The sequence below is a fragment of the Sinocyclocheilus anshuiensis genome, unplaced genomic scaffold, assembly GCF_001515605.1.
Source record: "Sinocyclocheilus anshuiensis isolate Anshui unplaced genomic scaffold, SAMN03320099.WGS_v1.1 scaffold694, whole genome shotgun sequence".
NCBI classification, from domain to species: domain Eukaryota; kingdom Metazoa; phylum Chordata; class Actinopteri; order Cypriniformes; family Cyprinidae; genus Sinocyclocheilus; species Sinocyclocheilus anshuiensis.
The window spans coordinates 1,245,459-1,255,607 of NW_015542477.1; the positions used below are offsets into that span (position 1 = coordinate 1,245,459).

Here is a 10,149-nt window from a genome sequence, read left to right on the forward strand (position 1 = left end):
AATAATTGTTTGCATATCATGAGAGGAGCAGGTCGGAGGGAGGGTGTTGATTGCTGATTGGTTGGATGCTGCATGTTTCCATGGTAACGTTATCTGGTTGTACACAGAGATTGGAAGCATGGAAGAGGGGAGAATTTATCTCGCAAGCGTAATGCTCTGAGCCCTAACAACAGAAGCCTATCAAAGCAGTGATGGTCTTGCTCAAGATTTGCTTCACCCATATCATCACTTGTCTTCTTGGAGAATGTTCCTAGTCTTTTAACCAAGCAGGATTCTTTCGAAAGAATGAGAAATATCAATTGTACAGGTCAGAAATTTACATCTGGTCCAGAAGAAAAATTGCATATAGTGAAATATATAATATATTGTTGATTTTAAATAAATTGGCCTGGGTTCTGTATAACTACCACTAAGGGCTGTGCAGCACAGTCTGGAATGCATCATGTTTGGGAACCAGATAACAGATACACGCCTTCCAGGGGGTTCTGTTTGCTTATTCTCCACCTTCACACAAAGGAATGTGGAGCCAGTTGGGCAACCTGTCCATATGGTTTTAATCAGATGTGAACACCGCATTCACAGCATTTACTGTGCAGTCAACCACAGTAATTTTCTAGAACTATTAACTAATAATAACATACTGAGATTTTAGCAATGTTCTGAGCCAGTTCTAGAGCTCTTTATTCTGAACTTCAGGCTATGCCTGAGGTTTAGAAGATACACATGCTCTCACGAGTAAATGTGAGATATTCCCACCTGCTTTGTGTTCTTGAACTCTGACATTATTAAATGTAGTTAGTTAAAAAATAAAATGAGCTATTGTTGCCAGCTGAAAAACCTGTTGCACACAATGTACTACAAGCTTTCTGTTTTTTATTTTTATTTTATTTTATTTTATTTATTTTTTTATTTTTTTTTATTTATTTATTTATTTTTTATCAAGTAAAAGGCCTTCTAGTAATTCTAAAAACATCTCCCTAAATGGCTGTGGTGCACGTGTCTTTTTGCCGTGAAATCTTTACTGATTTTTATAAATTAAAGATAAGAATAACTTTTATATTGTATGTAATATTTCAAAATGATCACTTGCTGGACTGAAGAAACGTTGGTTTTATCAGAAAAATCATGCTAAAATATCAAATATGATGCATCAGTTTCTGAGGAATGTTTATTTGTTTATTTTCGCTCAATCATCATTGTATTGCATCATTGTATTGTATTGCGTTATATGTTGTTTTTACTACTACTTTTTAAAATCCAACTACCCTGGATTCTCATGTTTTTAAACTAAAAAATGCGTTCTATGTGAAAGTCCCTAACTGTAGCCTGTTTAGGTTTGCCAAGCAACATATGAATTTAGCCCAGTAATACAAAACACTGGGTCACAGGGGCACATTAATGACTCGAATGCTGTTCATCCAATCCAGCTATGAGAATACTTTTTGTGTGCAAAAGAAAAAAAAAATTACGACACAGCTGACACAGAACAGCATATGCTGTTTAAGTCCAGTGGATACTCTCCAAAATGGCGCTACAGGGTGACGCGGAGGAGACGAATTGTTGAATAAAGTCATTATTTTTTTTCCCTTTGCGCACAAAAGTATTCTCGTAGCTTCGAAAAATTATGGTTGAACCACTGATGTCACATGGATTATTTTACAGATCTCCTCGCTACGTTTCTGGAATTGGGAACATTTCAGTTGCGTTGTTGTCTATGCAGGGTCAGACAGCTCTCAGATTCCATCAAAAATATCTTAATTTGTGTTCCGAAGATGAACGAAGGTCTTACGGGTTTGAAACGACATGAGGGTGAGTAATTAATGACAGAATTTTTGGGTGAACTAACCCTTTAACTGCGCAAGCCTCATGCTGAATGCGTGAGAATTGGCAGCCTTGTCAGATAGATAGATAGACAGATAGATAGCTTTGATCATTTTATATGATATAACTTTTAGTAACATCTATTTTAAGTGATTCATTATGGTTAATATTGACCACTCATATTGTACCAAAATATTAACAGTACACAAAAACACTTAAAGTACAGGACATTTCCGTGTGTGTGACACTGTGGTAATTTTGAAGTAGGCCTACCTTGTAACTACAGCTGTTTATGGAACAGCTGTTTTATGGACATGTGGAAGTCGTGGCCTAATGGTTAGAGAGTCGGACTTGTAACCCAAAGGTTGTGGGTTCGAGTCTCGTACCGGCAGGGGTTCTAGGTGGGGGGAGTGAATGTACAATGCTCTTTCCCACCTTCAATACCACGACTGAGGTGCCCTTGAGCAAGGCAGGTAACCATACTTGGCCACATGTCACGTCACTTTTTAAAAAAATATTTTTATAGTAATCATTCAGTATACACACAGCATTGGTGGTTTATTTTCCCATTTTTATTTAATTGGCAAATTACAGCTGATTATTTTTAATATTACATATTTATAAAGAAATATGAATAGTTGCTTTCTCTATAGCTGTCACACTTGTTGTTGTTGTTGATTAGCTCATTTTTATTTTGTAGCTTTCCCAGCAGTTTAGTACAGCTTTGAAGTACTTAAACTGCATGAAATACAAATACAAAAAGTGACTAAACATTTTTAATTCATGATTGTTTATACACATCTCTGTTCTACTTTTGTACTTCATGACAAGCTAGCACATTTGATCATTTATATAGGCTATAGAGGTTATCAACTGCTGGTGGTGCATAAAAGGGAGCAAGTCAAACTGTGGAGCATGCATAGCATGAGGCATACAGCTTGTTATCAATAAGCATGTTTTGTTAAAAAAAGCCCTATCAGCAGAGTTTTGTCTGACATCTGGACATGCCTAGTAGTCAACATCATGATGATTGATACTGTGTTTTTAACATAAAATTATGTAAAACTGTCACTCGCTTCACTTTATTGCACTCTCACAATGTTCCGTTATTATTGATGAAGCTCTCTTAATTGCACAATGAATCTGTTATTTACATCATGTCTACATTTTGTTACAATGAGAGGAATTGCGATCGTGCAGGAAAAAATTCGGTATTTAGAGGTGAGTGAATTCGGAACAACTTGAACAAAATGTCCAATCAGAGGTGTTCAAATCAACAGACATGTCTGTGATTGGCTACATTGCGCAATGCTACAAAAACACGTTGTCAACATCATGATGATTGATACTGTGTTTTTAACATATTAAATAAAGTCACTCGCTTCACTTTATTGCACTCTCACAATGTTCCGTTATTATTGATGAAGCTCTCTTAATTGCACAATGAATCTGTTATTTACATCATGTCTACATTTTGTTACAATGAGAGGAATTGCGATCGTGCAGGAAAAAATTCGGTATTTAGAGGTGAGTGAATTCGGAACAACTTGAACAAAATGTCCAATCAGAGGTGTTCAAATCAACAGACATGTCTGTGATTGGCTACATTGCGCAATGCTACAAAAACACGTTGTAAATAGAAACTTTTGACACACTGGAGCCTTTACCAAATCTGTTTCGTCAGTATCCTGTTATTAAAGTTTTAAATATGGGTGCTTTTATCTGCGTGAGAAAAAGGACGTGGGGCGTGAGGGCATGAGAACAGACTGGGTGAGAGTTGGCAGCTCTGCTATCCACCTTTTTCCTGAACGCGGAAGTTTCGTACATTTCCGGTCTTTGGTGTTTCTAGTCAAATTAACAAATTTTCCGAGCTGATATAACGTTAAACATATGAAAATGGTTTTAAAAAGCACATGGCACCATAGTTTTATCACTTTACAGTGTCGCAATGGGCATTTTTTGCAGCAGTAACCCACTAGTCATAGATTAATGAGTGAGTAGATGACATGAGGCGACATCTAGTCGATCGTACACCGTTTTAACACCGGAACACGACAGCATGCTAACGGAAGTTTGAATCCTTCATGGCGGCGCTCATCAGGTACTTAGGAAAAAGGTGTATTGAATATATAGGCTATGTTTTTGTATACGTTTTGTATTGCGGGCAAATTCGCTGTTTTGTCTCGTGACGAAGTTTGGAAATGTAGCCTTTTCCACGGAAATCTGTAATGAATTGTATTGGGTTAGACTCCGTGAACGCCCAGACAAAACTGAAATTAGTTAATGATGGCGCTCAAAACAAAATACGGCAAGTAGCTTAATGTCGAGTCAAACATGTTTTCTGCATTTCTTTTTGAATGATCAAAATTACGTAACCATAGCAGAGAATTTTGGGAATATTGTTTTAATAGGTTATTAATTCATAGGTATTGCCTGTATCCTCAATTTTACTTTCAATTTAGTTAGTCTTCTAAAACATTTCATTTTTATAACTTGGCCTAAGTGATAATTTTAAGCGGGAAAACAACAGAACAAACAAAAGTAAGTATTTGCAAATCATGATTAGTTTTGGCTAATTTTGGCACTGTACCTCCATTTAGTCTTCTCAATTGTATAAATAATCAAGCATTTATTTTTAAGTCTGGTAAAGCCTTTTTAGAGAAATACTGCCTTAAATTTAAAAACAGATAGTCATTTTAAACGTTTACAAAAGCTCACAGAGTATTGCATAACAATTGTGGGTAATCAGACCCACAATTGAACCTAAACCATGTATTATTTTGTGTTTCTTAATAAAGTTCCAGGCCAGCTCCTTTTATTCACTCTCCAGGTACCAATATTTACTCACAATTGGTGCTTGGTGAGTTTTTGAACCCTGGGTTCATAGCTTTGGATGCAATGAATTTTGCCATGTGTCTGAAGCTCCGCTGGATTCCATTACAGGCAATCAGCACACAGAGAGACGTGCAGCGCTGAGGCTTCAACGAGCAGGTAATGTGTTTCGTTGTGGCTGTTAGAGGGTCGATGCGATGTGTTCGTTTTCCTCTCTTGTGGCCATATTGGGGTCATCTCCATTACCGCCGTTGTGTCTGCTGTGTATCTGGAATAGATGTGTGGTATGAGATCTCCCACAGGAGAGCAGAGGTCAGGACCACTGAATTAGCTGTGTAGAGCCATTTCTCACCTCTTGCTTTTTTGTCTCTCCATCTCTCTTTATGTCTCTATCGTTCTCCATTTCCCCTCTGGAGATATTTCACACCGGAGGCTAAATCCAGTTAGGCAATTAGAGAGTCTCTGTGTGTCAAAGATGGAGTCTTCCCCCCGGGTCCACACATCATGCCCTGCGTAAGTGGGCCTCCAGGGCTCAGAGTATGTGTGATGGGAGATAACTGCGGTCTGATCGGGCCTGGGCCTCTGTGGGAATAATGGCCCTGACATACAATAATGGAGACACTTCAAGAGACGAGCTGATAATTGGTAGAGCGGTTCGGTTGATGTGGTCTACCTTGGATGGTGTGAGGGTCTTTAGAACTTGATGTTATCAAATACCACAGATAGTGCTGAAAATAATCATTGATGTGATGCTTGTTTTTTTGACATGATTTATTATTATGGAATAATCTTTCATAGTTTTGTTAATCTCTCATTGACTGTCAAGTGGCTTAAATAGCAGATGATTTGACTTGACTTGATGATTTAATGAAGTAACCTTTTAAAGGGGTCAAATGATGCGATTTCAAGTTTTCCTTTCTCTTTGGAGTGTTACAAGCTGTTTGTGAATAGATAAGATACCTGAAGTTGCAAAGACTAAAGTCTCAAACCCAAAGAGATATTCTTTATAAAAGTTAAGACTTGTCCACGCCCTCCAAATGCCTCGTTTAAACACCCCCACATGTCTACGTCACGATGTGGGAAGATTTGCATAACGCCGTCCAAATGTTCACGCAAAGAAAGGAGGCGTAACTTTATTGTTGCTGCCACCGCCGCCGCCATGTTGTGAAGACGCTGTGTGTTTCATTGCGAAAGCGAAACTACTTTGGTCTTCCAAAAGAGGACACAACTAGAAATCAGTGGTTAAGTTGTATTTACAACACTGTTCCAGAACAGTTCAACCCAAATATTCAGATGAATGCAGCGCATTTTATGGAATACATTTCCTGATCCTGGGAGAGTAGACTACAATGCCGGCTGTTCTGACTTGCAGACTATAAGTACGTTTTCATATTTACAGAATTTGCCACTGAAGATTCAAACGTGAGTTTTGAGCAGTGTAGAGTAGGGCTTGTTGTTTGTCATTTCTCCGATCACAAATGCAGACATGGTTTTATGTTTATGCGGCGCGATGCACTGCAACGTGTAAAAAGACAGTATAAGTCATTATAATCAGTAATTATGTCCCCACTGGATGCAACAAATGCCTCGTTTGTAATGGGTTTTAATGTTTTTGTCTCGTCGGTCTGGGACACGGCATCACAATATGGTAAGGGGTGTAACATTTCCGTCACATGCTTGAGGAATTCGGCCAATCACAACGCACTGGATAGCTGGCCAATCAGAGCACCCCTCACTTTTCAGACCGATGAGCTTTGTAAAAATCGATGCGTTTCAGAAAGGCGGGGCATAGAGGAGAAACAATAATGTACAGTATGTGGAAAATGTGTTTTTTGAACCTTAAACCGCATAAACGCATGTTAATATTTTGAATTTGCTTTTAGCTAATTATTATATTTCAGTTAGTTGCCAAGGCAACATTTTTAATTTTCCTTTTTTTTTTTTTAAGTTAAGGTTTTTCATCTAATATTTACATTTTATTTTATTTCAGCATTGTTTCAGTTAAAGAAAAATAAAGTTTTAGTTAACAGTAACAATACTGGTAAATTATCATTGAATTTAAAAAAAGAAGAAGAAAATTAGAATCAGACATAAGAAATGTTTTTATACTCCTTTTCGAAAGGCTTATACATGTATATAATTTTTGTAGTACATTTCTGGGAACTTGTGACTTTAAGCTAGATTAAAGATTTTAACACAATTTATATAATCTATCAAGACAAGATTTTTTGATGCATTTTTCCAGTTAAGTTTCACGCATAGAGCTTTTTCAAGCAATTACACCACAGACTGATCCATGAAATGCATTAGAAATTGACTTTTGATTTTTCCCCCCCTCTGTTATCTTGAAATCACGGTCTGGTTTTGGTGTGTTACGATAAGATGCATTTCACTCTGATAAGCTCAACATGCATTAATATTAATGCAGTCCGACCGCAGAAAAGGTCACGCTCTCTTTGATAACAGAATCCATAGCATGAGTTTAAAACAGCTAAAATGTGTTTTTTTTCAGTGCATGTCATAAATATTGCATTGCACTGCGAACATGTTATTTATACGGTTCAACTGTTGAGTCTCGCTTGTTTGGAGCCAAAGCAGCTGTTTGTCTTCGCAGTGCTTTGTGTACCACAGAAGAATCTCTGGCTTATTTCAGTCTGTTCACAGGAATCAAGGACATGGGGCTGGTGCACGGAGCAATGCTTCATTCCTTTGAGGAATTCTCTCCTGTAATAGTTAACTCCAGAATGTTATTCTGTATATTTGAATTTGAATAGAAATTTTCTTTTAAAAGGGGCTTGGAGACAGTACATTTTTAAGATGATATTTCATTATAATGTCTCTTTCATTTATCCAAACACAAATTTAGGATTCACAGGAATATTGAACAAAGAAGAGTATGCGTAACCAGAAATAGACAAGGATTTGAATGTGTTTTGGATGCATGTTGTTATTATTGTCAGGCGTGAGATTGCGTATTTGTATCTAATCCCCTCCATGGATATATTTATGCAGACTGAGGAGATTTTTAGCATCTTAACATGGAGGGATGGAGAAAGAAAAGCACAGCACAGCATGCTGGAGCGGATGTTTTAGATTTGCAGTGCAGCCGGAGGAACTGATGTTATTCACTGTTTGATTGATGCTTCTTTCATATGTCACTCAGCTTCTGAAATGCAGTTTAATTTGCTGCTGTATCTCATGGATTAAAATGCTAACCCAGTAAATCACTGAAATCAATGCAAATCGGATGCTACGCAATTTATAATGGAACACGGATATAGCAAGTGATCAGTGTTTGATCATTTCATGTGTATTTCACAGAATTTGACGTCACGATAGTTCCTCCTCTCATTGTCTGTCTTGCTCTCAACTTGACTGAAATCTTCTCTGCTTTTTGGACTTGAAGGGTTTTTCCTGTTTGGCGGCATTCATTGTTTGCATGCCTGTGGGTGGCTCTCATAAACCAGGCCGACCGGCTCATTAACCTTCTCCGATGACAGCGTGAGCAGGATCGCCCTACTAAGAGCTGTGTACCACGCCCTGCGCTGCACCTGTTCCTCCATCTACCTGCTCCTGCTGGATACATTGCCAAAGCTCTTCTGTGACGCCTTCAGATTTCATGAAGGAGCTTTGCTTCCATCTAGTGGAGGAAAAGGTTGTCTGCTTTGTTCTAGCCAGGGTGCATTATGTCATGTCTGCTTGAAATGTTTCTGTTTTCAGGTAATAACATCACTTGGCTTCCTGTTGACCTCAGGAGCTCCTGGTGGCCCTTTAGGTAACTTATTAATCATTTTTTAACATCTTAACAGATATGAAGAATAATGAAAATGATGCGTAGTGCAGCTCTGGGCTTAGTTGTTCTTCTGGTGCAGCTCCATCTCTTGGCACAGTAGGCCCTTTGGTGCAGCTGCATTATTTTTATTAGTTATTGTAGTAGTAGTAGTAAAGCGCCAGGCCATTTAAAGCTACACAGTGTAACTTTTGGCCATCTAGTGGTAAAAAAACAAAACTACATGCATCTTGCGGAGGAACATTGTTTTTGTTGTGCCTCAGCTCTGCGCAGATGAATGTGGTTCGTGCCACAGAGATCAACATTTCATCTGAACAGGTGCATACAGTATCTTAGGCTGTTGTTTTGAAGTAATGTAAAAAAAGATTTTTTTGAATGTATAAATGACGTAACAAATGTTTTAACGAGATAAAACTTTTGCTAGTCTAAGGATGAATGTTCTAATTTGTAATTAACTTTACTGTTAGCGTCTATCAGTTCAAAATATCTTACCTGCTTAGTAAGTAAAAAGCCATCTCTCTCTTGCTTTCTTATTAATTATAATTTATACAACCAGAGGTTTGGCATTTTGCATGGTCCATGGTCAATATTTTTCGCTTGTTGTGACAAATAACTTTTAGCTTCACATTTTCTTTGTTTACGGATATGCAAATTCCTGCAAAATTGGTCCCGACTGTCTTAAAGATTGTCATTTTGCACTCAGTAACATTTTGTTAATTTAGTTAAAAAAAAAATGTACATAGCGTAGCTTTAAAATGTATCAGCACGTACTGTTGCTACAAATGTTTTTTTCATTGAGGTTTATTTTTATGTTGTGTGTACACAGTAGCCCTTTGGGAGAACTGGATTTGTCTCTGGGCAAACTGAGATGCTCTGGGGTCCTGACCGTCAGCTGGAGATAGTTAGCATAACACTGGTAAGATCATTAGTCTGACGACAGTTTCAATCTGTATAATAATCTAAGAGGTTCAGAGGTGTTTTTGTGCTCTGAAGAATGACCCAAGCTGCGTTTACATGGACCCTACTAAACCGATCGTAATAGGACTAGAAGCACAGTCAGAATAAAAAAGTCACATGTAAACACGTCAATCGGGTAGAATTGACCAGATCAGACAAAAATTTTGATCGGATTGTAAGGGGTGGTGTATTCCTTTTGTAATCCGAGCGAGAGGACATGTAAACACCGTACCTTATAAATGCCATAGACTCAGTGGCGTAACTTTGCTTTGAAAAGTGGTGGGGACACTGCGCAACTATTTTGCTAGTTTTTTATTTAATAACCTAATTTACTTGGGGACTGGGTTTAGAGTTGGACAAACTTAATTTTTGCTTTTCAAAAATACATCGATGTAGCAGGGGCGGCGCCAGAGAATGTTGAACGCAGGTGCTGAGGGGGTGCTAGATCATTGACAGAGGGAGCTGGGCAATTCAGGGCTCCAGACTCATTCTTCCCACTGGTCGCTCTTTTGCAATTAACTTTCTCAGGTGGTTGCACTAGCATGTTTTTTTGCGCTACAACATGCTATTAATCAATGCATGCTGATGAACTTTTATCGTAGTTTATAGTTATATGGAAACGAAAGTAGTTAACATTCAACCCGTTCTTTTTCATCAGTAGTATTATTTGTGATTTGAATTTTGTGAACGCGAGTTCCTCTTTTGCTGTGTTATAAGCTGGGCTTCGGATGCTTTCACTTTCGATTTCA

At 38.0% G+C, this 10,149-nt stretch overlaps 1 long non-coding RNA gene across 1 annotated transcript; it reads left to right on the top strand.

Moving 5' to 3' along the window:
* Nucleotides 1–3,852: 3,852 nt before the first annotated feature.
* Nucleotides 3,853–8,178, top strand: LOC107693950 (uncharacterized). The gene is made up of 3 exons (XR_001634808.1): nt 3,853–3,922; nt 4,765–4,812; nt 8,060–8,178. It is a non-coding gene; the product is annotated as an uncharacterized LOC107693950 (long non-coding RNA).
* The last annotated feature ends 1,971 nt before the right edge of the window (nt 8,179–10,149 follow it).